We start from the raw sequence: 14518 nt of genomic DNA, 5'->3' as shown, positions 1-14518 counted from the left end.
CAGCATTGGAGAGCCTCACGGGTCAATTTGGCTAATGTGCAACTATGTAAAACATGGTCTGTAAAAATTAAAAAAAAATGAGTCAATGTGAATCACCTACATGAGGTCATAATAATAGAGAAACATTTGGTGTCCAGGTAATCTTAAATTCCTCTCGAGTTAATACCTACCCTGTTCTTATGCTCTTTTGCCCTAGGCTCTTCTTCTTCCTCCTGTCCTCCTCCGATGCTGTTGCTGATGATTCTGCCGGTCTCCTGAGCTTACTATATATTCATTAGGGGTGTGAACGCATGATGACGTCATTGTGAGGGCATGGTTGTAATGTATATATATTAAGATGCAGAGACCAGAGACGGGCAGAATGCACGGCAACAGCATTGGAGGAGGACAGGAGGAAGAAGAAGAGCCTAGGGCAAAAGAGCAGACAACATAAGAGCAGAAGATTGGACAGCAGAAGAGTGGAGAGGAGAAGATCCAAAGAGCAGAGTGGAGAAGACCGGATGAAGATATTTAAGAACATTTCATAAACGTCTCCTGTCGTTATTCACATACACTTCCATTTATGTGGTTAATGTGTAGGGGTACTATGTACCCCATACCCATTCACATAGTGATTGGGGTCTGGGATCTGGGGGCCACCCTTTGTTAAAGGTTGCTTCCAAAGTCCTAGGAACCCCCTGGCCGCATGACCCCCCAAAACCACCAGACAGGGTTGTGGGGATGAGGCTCTTGTCCTCCTCTACATGGGAGTAAGGTGCTTTTGGGTGTGCGGTGCAGAGGCCCCCTGGCCCAAAGCAACAAAACCCCCCCATGTTGAGGGCATGTGTCCTGCTGTGGTCCAGGGGGTGTTTGGTCCGCTTGCTCGTTCTCTTTCCTGGCCTGACAAGCTGCATGCTTGTATAAGGGTCTGGTAGGGGTTTTGGGGGTAACCCACGCTGTCTTTTTGTTGTGGGCATACCCTCAAACTCAATACCACACACAAAAGGCCTGGTTGTGAACTTGGGGGGACACCCACGGTGGGTTGTTCAATTTTTGGGTGTAGTTCCCCCTCAAAAATCTTCACAACGCAAGTGGCCCCGCAAGTCAGAGCATCCTGATCCGACTTACGGTGCGACTTCCATTCAAATAAAGAGGCTCCCATAGGGAACTAGTGTTGTAAATTGGAGGCTAAAAATAACACTGATAAAAATCATTATGAAAAAACCTACGTGGGCACACAATTGGCTCTTGGACACTTGGTCCTGGTTCCTCCACAGTTTCGGAACTGGCTTCCATGCTGCTTGGCAAGTTGCCAGGAGATCGGGCTTCTGACCTGGCTGGGGATGCCACATCCTGGCATGATGCAACATCTGCAATGTAAATTTGCAAGGGAATACAAGAATATAAGGTTAAACAATCATTGCAAATACACATATTTCTATGATACCACTACACAAAAATCTGTGACTACCAACCTTCTTGTTGCTCTGGTGTCTCATCACTTGTTGGCTCCACCAGGATTATTTCCGGAATAATGTCTTCATCTACATAATACAAAACATTGGCCATATCATAAAAGTCACAAGAGGTACATTTGTTAGGACATGGTGCCCTGCTTGATAGCTCTTTTAGTAACAAATATGAAGACATGTACATGGTTATCTACGAAAAATATGGTACATTAATGTTTGACAGTGCATAGGAACCAATTACCTTTAGTGGAATCTGTGCCACCTTCTGTGCCCATGTCCTCATCTTGTTCCACAACTGCCGATGGAGCTGCCAAACCTCTCCTCCTCCTTTCCCATTGTTTGGCACGGAGTTTACGTTTTTCTCCTATTTAAAGGTTTGAATAATAATCTGTGATTAATAGGAATGTTTGCTGAGAAGATTCGTGCAGGAAAGAACGTTCGTTGCAACACAATACATATATTTTTCACTATGGCTTCCTGACTTTTAATGTCATATACTAAAACATCAACAATAGATCGATCAAATCACGACATGACAACTAAAATGAGTAATCTAACTTTTTACATAGACATTATAATCTAGACATGTTAATACAACATACACCAAATTATAAAAAACATATTGCATGATTAAAAAAATAAAGAAAAAATAAAACTTACTTTTTTTCAAAATCCGATGGATTTGGGAAAGCTGATCCTGCTCACGGTGTTTGAGGTCAGACCACCGTTTCCGAATCTGATCTTTCGATCGCTCGACACCGAATTTTTTGACCAAACAGGCCACCACCTTGTCCATGATGCCATCTTTCCTGGCATTGGGCCGATCGTAATTTGCCAACTTTCCATCGTAATCCATTTTTTCTAAAATGGAGACCATCTCCACCATTTCTGGCTTTGACATGGGTGTAGCCCTTGATTTTCGGGTGGCCCAATCACTTCGGCCCCCACTAATTGAGCTCCCAGATTGTTGAGACATGGTTCCTAATTAAACAATGATTATTCCACTGCCTCAGGTGTGAGTGTCGCATGTAGGCCTGATCTTCGGCACGTACACACCCCTGCACAAGCCCGCCACTGGAGGAGGAGTTGACGCCTGCGCTGTATTTAAAGGACGCCAGATCGTTCGGCCGACGATTCGCTAGCGGACATATCGAGAGTTGGAGCACGATCGAGCGGCGAATCACGACTTTTCCCCACAAACAAAGGTACGACTCTTTTAATAGAAAGTGTGTGTTTTGGGCCCTATACAGCTTTTATTAGGAATATCTTTATTATGTGCCAAAATACATGCTATTTTAATATGTTTTGTGTTGTTTTGTGTCTTGCAGGCATATACTGTCCTGCAATATGGTGGACAATTTCACCACCCACAACTTTTTAATAAGTTTTATTGATGAGTTCAGGCAACTGCCCTGTTTGTGGCAAGTCAAGTCCGCAGATTATAAAAATCGAAAACTCAGAAAACAGGCCATGGAACATTTGGTGGCCTTCTACAAGCCCGTCTGTCCTGGGGCAAATTTTGATTATATCCGCAAAAAAATAAACAGTATTCGCACTGCCTACAGGCGGGAGTTAAAAAAAATAGAAGATTCCACCCAGTCTGGAGCAGGTGCACGGAATGTATATGTACCACGGCTGTGGTACTATGATAACATGCGGTTCCTGGCAGACACCATGGAATCCAGGCCGTCAATTTCTACACTGCCTTCTACTTCGGCAGAGGGCTCAGTGTCGGTAGATCCAAGCCAGGATGAGGATTTCCTGGAGGAGAGTTTTACTCAGGTATGGCATTTCACAATATATTGTCTGCTAAAATGTAATCATGTAACAAAATTATAAGCTAAACCATAATTGACCCTTTAGGTAAACGGGCATAGCAAGGGGTTGGCATGACAGGCAACCGCCAGGGGCGCAGGCCAAGGGGGGTGGGTCACAAAAACATTGGCATTGTTTTATTGTTTATTTTAACAATCCACTCAGCCTGCACACCCCAGAACCCCCAGTTTGCAGGCGGATTCATGCAGGTGTAAAACATTGAGAGCTGCTTCATGCAGGTGTAAAACATTGAGAGCAGCTGAGCCAAAAGACCAGGAGACTGAGACTGCCTCTCACTGCATCCCCAGCACCCCTCCGGTCTTACAAACACTGCTGCATCCCCAGCACACCTCTGGTCCTAAGAAACACTGCTGTAGCCTCAGCATTCCTCTGGCTCAACCTTTTTTAATACAAAACTAACAGCTCCTGCAAATGATCCATCCATCCTTGCTTCCATGTCTCTGGTCTCTCACTCTGGGTCAGCAAGGCAGGTGGCTTCCTTATTCATGTTTCCCTGCACTGCTTCACCCTCAATGCCCTACATCAAGTCCTCTGCAAGTTCAGGCCCCTCTCTCTCTGCAACCCCCTCCTCTCTCTCTCACACCCCCTCTTTCTCTCCCTCTCTCTATCTCTCAACCCTCTCTTTCTTTTTCACACCTGAGACAATGATTGCCCACTAGAGAGCTCTACACTGGGCAAACAAGGGGCAAATTAGAAACTTTTAATGCCCTTTAATTTTTTTTTGGGGGGGTGGGTTACAGTTTTACATTGATCTTGGGGGGGGTGGGGTTGTTGCCAAATACAGCTCCTCAACAAGGGCACTGGAGACCCTAGATATGCCACTGTATGTAAAGTCTGCTATTTGTTCACAATAATATAACAAACATGCATTTTTATATACACTATAACATTCTAATCAATTGTTCATTTCATCAACAGGGAAGTGTCACTGAGGAGGAGCCAGGTTGCAGCCAGGAGCCTGGGGAGCCTGTGGAGCCTGAGGAGCCTGCGGAACTCTTTCCACCACCACCTCCTCCTGCCAAACGGAGGCAAAAGAGGAAGCACGTGGATGACATCACCGACGAGTTTATCCAGGAGGCCACCATAGCCCTACGTCGGAAACCGGAGGCCAATGAGTCCTTCGGGAATATGACTGCCAAAATCCTGGATAAGGTGGACCTCAGGCAGTGTCAGTATGCCAGAAAAATTATTCTGGATGTGCTGCAAAACGCAGAAAACGGCATACTTACTGAGCACAGCCACGCATGCCAGGAGCACCCGTGCCCTCCACCTCCACCTCCACCTCCACAACACCCACCACCTCGCCAAATGCCACATGGCCAGTGGCAATATGGCCAGCAGGATCCAAACCTGCCCTCATGGCAACCTGATTACAGTTACCAGCAACTTTAATTTGTGTAACCCCCTATTATTTATTTTACCCCTGTTTGCCAGTTTCTAGTTTAATTTTGTCCAAATGGACCTTTTTTATGTTTAGTTTATTATACGGAAAGTATTGATGTTTGCTTTGTTTTTTTTTTGCTGAGATCCAAAAAATAAAGAAAATTTAAAATAAAAAATGGCCTATCTGAATTTGTTAACATGTTTAATATTGTGCATAACCTGAAAAATATGTTTTAGACATTAATTCATACAAGAATAAAGGGTCATATCAATAGTTAGATCTTTGGTGTGAAAATACAAAAATAATGGTGAAGAGTTCAAATTATTTAATTCTAAAATTTGATAGAACAGATAGAATAGACAAACATTATCTTCATCATAACAGAACACATGCCTTTTTATTAGAAAAGTATGGCATTATGAGCAGCATCTTCCTTCTTCTCACATTTATCAAGATGAGCATGTGCTCCGCATTTCACCTATTTCTTGGACTTCCGCGAGCCGAAAGTTCTTTCTGAATAAAATGTTGAGTTTACTAGAGAAAATTCTTCCGGGAACTCATTTGGTTTGATCATGCGTGTTGGGATTTGTAGCTGTGTGTCGGCAGAATTGTGTACTGACAGGCGAACAATCGTCCGTTCTGGTGTCGGCATACAAATATTTTCATGTTTGCAAGAAAGACTTTTGTCCGCGGATTGTGCGCAGACATCTGTCGGAGGCACCATACTAACACGCGTACAATCGGCAGATCCTTCGTCCACCGACGTTTGTATGCCGACGATCGGTACGTGTGTACGGGCCTTTAGGAAGTGAAATTGTCATTGTTAGTACACCCTAAAACACCAATAAGATAACGATATAGGGGTTGATTTACTAAAACTGGAGTTTTTGTCAAAGCTTAATTGAACAAACTGAACTAAGAAGCTGATGGTTACCATGCAAAGCTGCACCAGATTTTGCATTCAACCCCAAAGTGTCCAGATAAGTTCAAAATGTAAATTCATAAAAGTCAGCGAAAATACCAATAGATCGCAAATTGTTGGTTGCCAGCATGTGGCAATACTCTATTGGCTAAGCCAGACTTGTTCTTGCAGTAACAAATTTAGCCCTCTGGTCAAATATCCACCACTGAGAATACAGGCGAAATGAAGATCAGTAAGGCTCCGTTCACATGTAGGGGTTTTGGGGGCGTTTTTCTGCTCTAGGATCAGCTCTCAAAACGCCCAACAAGACAAATCCTATTCATTTCAATGGCCCTTGTTCACATCTGAGCGTTTTGACGCTGTGAGCAAAACGCCCAACGCTCAAAAAAGTACATGAGCTTCTTTTTGGGCAGATTACAGGCGTTTTCCATTGGTCTCTATTCAATCTAAAAACGCCTGCAAAAAAAACGCCTGTAAAAACGCCTGTAAAACGAAATAAAAGAAGTAATGGAAACTCAGATGATTTGCTCCACAACCACAAAAAAAACAAGTGGCAACAGGGAATGCATAAAGCAGAATCCAGCAGGAGCTACAGCGTATAAAAGAGAAGAGAGGCGCCTCTAAGTATAGCAATATGGCTGCTTTTAATGAAGGTACAACATTTAGCAACTCACATGGTTGATGATTAAAACAGGCACATCTACGTATGCAGGCACCTGGGGTAAAGCCGTACACATAGGCCACCTTCTCCCCCCCCCCCCCCCCCACCACCATCGAGGTCATCCCTTCCATACTACACTCCGCGAGGGCTTCAAGCTTCGCTTTCAGATCGCTCCACTGCAGGGTAGTCTTTCCAATCAAGACAGCAGACTGAGAGCTGGCGGTGCAGAGGATGGTCTACGTGGACAGCTTTACCCAGAATGCCTGCATACTTAGATGTGCCTGTTTTAATCATCAACCATGTGAGTTGCTAAATGTTGTACCTTCATTAAATGTAACCATATTGCTACACTTAGAGGCACCTCTCTTACTTGACCCTGAAAGAAGTTAAATATTAACCCTTTACTAATTAAACTTTTGTTCATAACATCACTGTTCCTCCCTGTGACATGGACAGCCCCTCTCACTGAAGTAGCGCTGAAGTAATATTCTGAAACGCACAGAAGTAGTGCTGAAGTAGTGCTTAAAGTTGGGCTTTAAATTGCACTACTTTAAATCGTATCTGGTGTGACTGCAGGCTTCTACTCAGTTGCTACTCATATTGAAAGACATTGCTCGTTTATCAAGTTAAAATGTATAAAAAAAAATTTCTCGTCTCGTAAAACACTCACAGACCAAGTTGCTTGCAATCAAAGGTTTTACTGTACTGGCTATACCATCTTATACAAATTTGTTTGATGATTTTTTCCTTCAACATGAAAGTTTCCCTTCAGAGCGAACCTTCACTCTTAGAAACGTCTTCACCTCCCTGCACTCCCCCTGCCCAAATAGAGAAAGTAATTTTTATTCTCTAGTTTATGGTTTTCTTTATTTTCTTAATCTGGGCCACCATCATGCTCTCCTAGGTGAGAATGACGTGTCCCTGTTCCTGCAGCATCCTGGGATATCCGAATGACTTGGGACAGTGGGGCTGGTTGGACATTTTTGGGAACCAGTTGCATGAACCTTGAAGAGGCAGTTGGCTTCCGATGACTAAGGAAGACCAAGATTGCCCTGTGGGACCCAGGCTGTGTCACCTGAACAGAGAATCAGAGCAAGAGAATGCTATATTTACTGGGCAGGAGAGTATCAGAATCAAGGACAACCTAGCATGATAAGCAAGGGGATTAAAACAAATAACTGGGGGGACGTTAGTGTCAGTCCACTTTAGATATGCGCCCCCTCCCAGCACCATCATCTTTGGGTCCCAACAAGCCCCTGTGGCACATCTGTGTACATTTGGTGGCTTTCTGTTCATTTACAGACACAGCAAGGTTTGGGACTTCCATACTCACTGTCTTTTCCTGCTCTGCTGGGACCCAAAGCCCTATGGCACATCTTCGGCACATCTGTGCAAAATCTGGGTAGGAGTAACACCATTCTTGCCTAGACACACAAAAAAATCATATAAAGAGAAGAAAAAAATAATATCTAAATGTGGGAGAGGGAAGGGGGAGAAACAGAGGAAAGTAAGTTTGTATATAGGGTGAAGGTTCAATTTAAAATGGCACTAAATTCTAGTTTAAAGTTGTTCTAAAGGCGAAAGATTTTTCTATCTCAATGCATTCCCTCTATTAAGGTAAACTATCTTCTGAGTGCAGCTTCCCCCCCAGCTCCCCCTTACACCTACTTGAGCCGGATCTCAATCCAGTGATGTGCACGAGAGCAGCGGCTCTCTCCTTCTCACTGGCTTAGAAACAGCAGAGGGAGCCATTGGCTCCTGCTGCTATCAATCACAGCCAGTGAGGAGGGAGCAGGAGGTGGGGCTGAGCCAGGTTCTGTGTGCCCATCGACAAACAGAGCCAGCTCGGGAGCATGCCTGCACAAGTGCCCCCATAGGAAGCAGCCTGCTATGGTGGGCACTTGGTGGGGAGGAGCCAGGAGCACCAGCAGGGACTCCAAAAGAGAAGGATCAGGGATGCTCTGTACAAAACCAGTGCACAGAACATGTAAGTATGACATGTTTGTAAAAATCTTCTGTTGCAGAAAATCCCCCTCCCCAGCCCCCCCCCCCCAAGACTTACTAGAGTCCAATTTTGATGTAGCGCTGTGCATGAGAGCAGCAGCTCCCTGTCTCTGTTCCTCCTTACTGGGCAGAATAATAGCATTGGCTCCCGCTCCAGTCAATCAAATCCTATCATGAGAGAGGAGGGGGCGAGCCATGCTGTCTGTGTCAATAGACACAGACAGCGAGGCTCTAGAGTGAGCCTGCATGAGTGCCCCCATAGAATGGGGGCACATAGCAGAGGGGAGGAGCCAGGAGAGCCAGCGGGAGGTCCAAAAAGAGGAGGATCTGGGCTCCCTTGTGCAAAACCATTGCACAGGGCAGGTAAGTATAACTTGTTTACTATTTTCATTTAAAAGAAATGGAAGCTTTAGGCTCTGTTCACATCTCGGTGTTCCAGATCACGGGCAAAACGCCGCTATTTTGCCCGCAATCTCGAATCGATGCAAATAGCGGGATGCACTTGTGCTTGCACTTACGTTCAATGGCACCCAATTGCGGCGCTATTTAACCACGCAGCAAATCGCAATAAAATCCCGCAAACAGAATCACGGGATGCCTGTCACCCAAAATTAGTTCCGTAACTTATTTTAACAACTTCTGGACCGGAAGGATTTGCCCCCTTAATGACCAGGCCATTTTTTGCGATTCGGCACTGTGTTACTTTAACAAACAATTGCGCGGTCGTGCAACGCTGTACCTAAATAAAAAATGATGTCCTTTTTTTCTAAAAAATAGAGCTGTCTTTTGGTGGTATTTGATCCCCTGTGCGATTTTTATTTTTTGCGCTATAATCCAAAATAGAGCGAGAATTCTGAAAAAAAACAATATTTCTCTTACGTCCTCCGACAGTCGCCGCCTCTTCATATTCGTCACATATGGGGTATTAGACTTTGCTCCGAAGGAGTAGCTAGGCAACAGAATATGTTAACATTAAAGCTTTTAACATATTCCACCCTCAAGGGGTGGTCCCCTCAGTCAATACCCTCCTACTTCCTGCAACCATATCTCAGTTTTAATGTCTAGCTTGTCAGGAGTGGCTGGCTTTTCCTGTGCTGGGGCTTTCTGCCCCAGACTCTTTCTTCTTTTTGAAATTTTGTTTGAGTTTTCTCTCTACCTTTACTTAGCTGTTATTTTTGTCAGCGTTAGTTAGTTCTTCTGATGAAGAGGATCATGCGGGCTGGGTCTCGGGCTGATCCCCCTGGTCGCAGGTCGTGGGTCAGTGGCTTCCCAGCCTGCCATCGAGCGTTCAGCCAGGTAACGCTCCTGGCACAGTGAACGACCCATCCCTGTTCGGTGCAGGGATGATTGGTGAGGTGGCTACCTCACTGGACGCTGTGCGGTTTCTTAACCCCCTTTTTGTGCGTCTTGAATTGCGACTCTCCCTGCCTCATGTGCAGCGGCTTGTTCGCCTGTGCGGGTCCCCCACGCCATTGAGAGGTAAGTGTATCTATGTGGGGACCTGTCTGTCTGGCGGGGTGTCAGTCTGGGACTGTGTAACCTGCCTCTATTCACACTGCTTGTCTCCCTATCTCTCGGCTGCATGCTGTGGGCTGCAAGGGGGGGGGGGGGGGAGCTGTGTGACACTGTGTGTGTCAGCCTGGTCAGTGTGAGAAGCTGTGTGCTGTGGGGCATGTTTTTTTGGCATGTTTGGGCATATACAGCGATCGCTGCGGCGATCTGACATGTATTCCTATACAGGGATGTCACGTGTGCATTACTGCACTGTGGAGCGGCGGTTTCGGCGCCAAACGGCGCCATTTTGCCTACACTCGCTCCGACCGCATGTTTTACATGCATGGCGGCCATTTTCTTGTAGCCTCCATAGGCTTTCATAGAGCGCCCTGGCAGCATCACTTCCTCTTTCCAGGAACACCGATCGAGGCAGCAGCAGCGGCGAGGGTCTCCTCAGGTTATATCCTTCTGTTCTTGCTATCCATTGCCTGTGTTCAGTTTGCATATTCCCTGTGGGGGTTTCATTGTGCTTGAGTGTGGTGCGGTGGGCTGCGCTTGCCGCGCTTGCGTAAAGGGGCAGTTAACCCTTTATTGTCTGGCATTACAGGGGCAATGGATTCTCAGGAGGGCAAATTTCCTACCGCCTTGGTGGAAAGCCAGGGGACTGCTGTTTCCCCCCCAGGGGGGGATTTAGCCACTATTGTGGCTGGCCTTGCTGCTCAGGTGCAGATGCTGGTGGCTGCTCAATCTACTAAAAGACCCAGAATTGCTCTTTCCTCTGATTCTGAGGGTGAAGGTGATGGGGTTGTTATGGCGGGGGCCTCCTTATCGGGGTCCTGCTCCTCCCTAGATCTGGTGGGGTCCGAGGTGGAGGCTGAAGTTGAGGGGGTTGATAATTCTCCCCCTGGCTCGCCTGAAGAGCTTGCAATCATGGATGAATTGATTGCTTCCATAAAGCAAACACTGCGTTTGCAGGATGAAGTGTGTCCCCCCGCTGCCTTGGCGGCCTATGGGACGCAAAGAAAACGCAGGACGCCGCAGGTTTTTCCCTGCAATGATGATTTTCAGCGCGCTGTTAAGGAACAATGGCGCAATCTGCGCAAACCTTTTGCTGTACCAAGTAGGTTCAAGCTGCGTTATCCTTTCTCGCCTTCCACTGATGAAAGGTGGTGTGTGCCTCCACCAGTGGATCACGCAATTGCGGTTTTAAACAAGGCCACTGCGATTCCTGCAGAGGATTCCCCTGTGTTCCGTGATGCCACGGATAGGAGATTGGAGTCTCTTGCCCGTCATACTTATTCTGTTACGGGTTCTATGCTTAAAGCTCTGTTTGCTTCTCTCATGGCGGCCCAGGCGATCGCAAGTTGGACGCAGATGCTTAGGCGCGTCCTAGTGGCCGACTCGGCCTCGCCAGCGACCCTGGATATGGTGGATCAAATCCACCAGGGTGTCATGTATCTGTGTGATGCGGACCTGGACCTGGTTCCATTGGCTGCACGTGTGCACAGCGTGGCGGTGTTGTCTCGCCGCCTGGTTTGGTTAAAATGTTGGTCGGTGGACCAATCTTCACGTAAGACCTTAGCCAATCTGCCTTATGATGGGTCTCACCTTTTTGGGGAGTGCTTGGATGTGTTGATTAAGGGGATCACCGGGGGTAAGAGCACTCTCTTGCCCCATTTCCCCAAGGCTAAGGGGGCTTCTGGGAAGAAGCATGCTAATTTTCGGCCCCCTCAGGGGTCCTTTCGTGCCTTTCGGCCGCACTACAAGGGCAAGCCGTTCAAAGGTCAAGGCTCTCAGAAGAAGCCCTGGTCTGGAAAAACGGAAGTCCGGCCAATCCGGATCTGCAGCCCATAACAGTTCGGCCTGAAGGGGCGCCCTCACCCAGTTTTGGGGTAGGGGGAAGCTTGCTCGGTTTTCTTCAGCTCTGGTTGGCCCGTGTGCGGGACAGATGGGTTCAGGAGATCGTTCGATCTGGTTACAAGATCGAGTTTCTCTCTCGGCCGGAGAGCAGATTTTTTCCCTCAAATCTTCAACTGTCTCCAGAGCGTTTGCGGGACCTGCACCTGGCGGTGCGGGACCTGAGGGCTCAGGGAGTGGTGGTTCCGGTGCCTCATCGGGACAGATTTCGGGGGTTTTATTCCAATCTGTTCACCGTGCCCAGAAAGGAGGGCAAGGTTCGTCCAATTCTGGACTTGAAGGCTCTGAACTGCTCTGTGCGGGTTCGCAAGTTCCGCATGGAATCCCTGCGGTCGGTGGTGGCTGCCCTGGTTCCGGGAGAATTCATGGCCTCCATCGATTTGAAGGATGCGTATCTTCACATCCCCATTTTCGAGGGTCACCAGAGGTTCCTTCGATTTGCCATTGCGGAGGATCACTACCAGTTCGTGGCGTTGCCTTTTGGTCTCGCCTCGGCTCCGCGGGTTTTCACCAAGGTGCTTGCACCAGTTCTGGCATTATTGAGGGCCCAGGGCATTTCTGTCCTGGGGTATCTGGACGACATTCTGGTTCGGTCTGCGACCAGCCAGGGTCTGGAGAAGGACCTGTCTGTCACGATGCAAACTCTGCAGGAGTTTGGTTGGACGATAAATTTTCCAAAGTCGACACTGAGTCCGTCGGTTCGTCTTCCCTACCTGGGAATGATTCTGGACTCGGTGCAGGCGAAGGTCTTCCTGCCGGAAGACAAACTCAGAACTCTTCAGAAGGAAGTCAGGTCCCTCAGGGACGTTCCACACTCGTCTCTGCGGACGTGCATGAGATGTCTGGGATTGATGGTCTCGGCCTTCGAGGCGATTCCCTTCGCCCAGTTTCACACGCGGGGTCTCCAAGCGGAGATCCTGTCCAGGTGGGACGGGCGACCTCAATCTCTGGATCTTCAAATCTCGTTGAGTCATCGCACCAGAAGAAACCTTCTGTGGTGGCTCCAGTCCCCGTTGGTGTCCGGGGGCAAGTCGTTTCGTCCTGTCTCGTGGACGGTGATCACCACGGATGCCAGCCTGTCGGGCTGGGGTGGTGTTCTGGGCGTTCTATCCGCCCAGGGAACTTGGTCGGAGGGGGAGTCTTCCCTTCCGATCAACATTCTGGAATTGCGTGCGATAAGTCTCTGTCTTCATCGCTGGACGGACCGGCTGCAGGGCTGCCCGGTTCGGGTGCAGACGGACAATGCCACGGCGGTGGCCTACATCAACCACCAAGGGGGCACCAGGAGTGCCCGAGCGGCTCGAGAAGTGGCCGACATTCTGTCTTGGGCCGAGACTCATGTCCCGGCAATAACGGCGGTTCACATTCCGGGGGTGGAGAACTGGCAGGCGGACTATCTGAGTCGCCAGACCCTGGATCAGGGGGAATGGTCTCTCCACCCGGCTGTCTTCCAGATGTTGTGCGCGAAGTGGGGTCTTCCAGATGTGGACCTGTTCGCGTCTCATCTCAACAACAAGGTGAAAAGGTTTGTGGCAAGGACGCGCGACCCTCGGGCAGACGCGTCGGACGCGTTAGTGGCCCCGTGGCATCAGTACAGGCTGATGTACGCGTTTCCACTGATTCAGTTGCTGTCCAGGTTCCTTCGCAGGTTACACTCGGAACGCAGCACGGTGATTCTTGTGGCACCGGACTGGCCTCGCCGGTCCTGGTACGCAGACCTCGTGAATCTGGCGGTCGACGCCCCGTGGCGTCTGCCTCTTCGAGACGATCTACTGTCTCAAGGACCGATATACCATCCTGCTTTACAGTCGCTGGCTTTGACGGCCTGGCTGTTGAGACCGAGGTCCTGAAGGAGAAGGGTCTCTCTCCAGAGGTCGTTCATACTTTGATCAACGCGAGGAAGTCTTCCTCGGGGAAGGTTTATTACCGTACTTGGAAGGCCTATTTTGCCTGGTGTGAGTCCAGGGGGTTTTCACCCCGCACGTACTCGGTTTCCCATGTGCTGTCTTTCCTTCAAACGGGTGTTGATCAGCGTTTGGCGCTGGCTACGATAAAGGGTCAGGTGTCTGCACTGGCCGTTCTGTTTCAACGTCCCGTGGCTTCCAACTCCTTGGTTGGCACTTTTGTTCAGGGTGTGCGGCATCTGGTTCCTCCTAGGAGGGATCCTTTGCCCCCTTGGGACTTGAATCTCGTTCTGTCTGTGTTGCAACGTGCTCCTTTTGAACAGATCAGGGAGATCTCGTTGTCTATGTTGTCCAAAAAGGTCGCCTTTTTGGTGGCGATCACTTCGGCTCGCAGAGTGTCGGAGCTGGCAGCTTTGTCCTGCAAGTCTCCGTACCTGGTTGTTCATTTGGATAAGGTGGTCTTGCGACCTAATCCTTCTTTTCTTCCGAAACGAGTTTCGGAATTCCATCTTAATGAGGATATTGCCTTACCTTCGCTGTGCGCGAAGCCTACACATCCAAAGGAGGTGAGATTGCATTCTCTGGATGTTGTTCGGGCGATAAGGGTTTACCTTAAATCGACTGAGTCTTTTCGAAAGACGGACTCCTTGTTTGTTCTTCCAGAGGGTCCTCGGAAGGGCATGGCGGCTTCGGCCTCTACCATCGCCAAATGGATCAGGCAGACCATTGAACAGGCCTATGCTTTGCAGGGGAAGGTTCCCCCTGTGCCTGTGAAGGCGCACTCTACTAGATCTTTGAGTACGTCATGGGCCTGTAGCCTAGGTGTGTAAGGCGGCGACCTGGTCGACCGTACACACGTTCACAAGATTCTACAAAGTAGATGTTCAGGCATCGGCGGATGCTTCCTTTGGCCGCAAGGTTCTTAGTGCGGCAATTCCCTAGGGT

Source organism: Pelophylax lessonae (assembly GCF_965119305.1).
Source record: "Pelophylax lessonae genome assembly, chromosome: 4".
NCBI classification, from domain to species: Eukaryota; Metazoa; Chordata; class Amphibia; order Anura; family Ranidae; genus Pelophylax; species Pelophylax lessonae.
The sequence above is the reverse complement of the archived record's forward strand: the minus strand, read 5'-3'. Positions refer to the sequence as shown.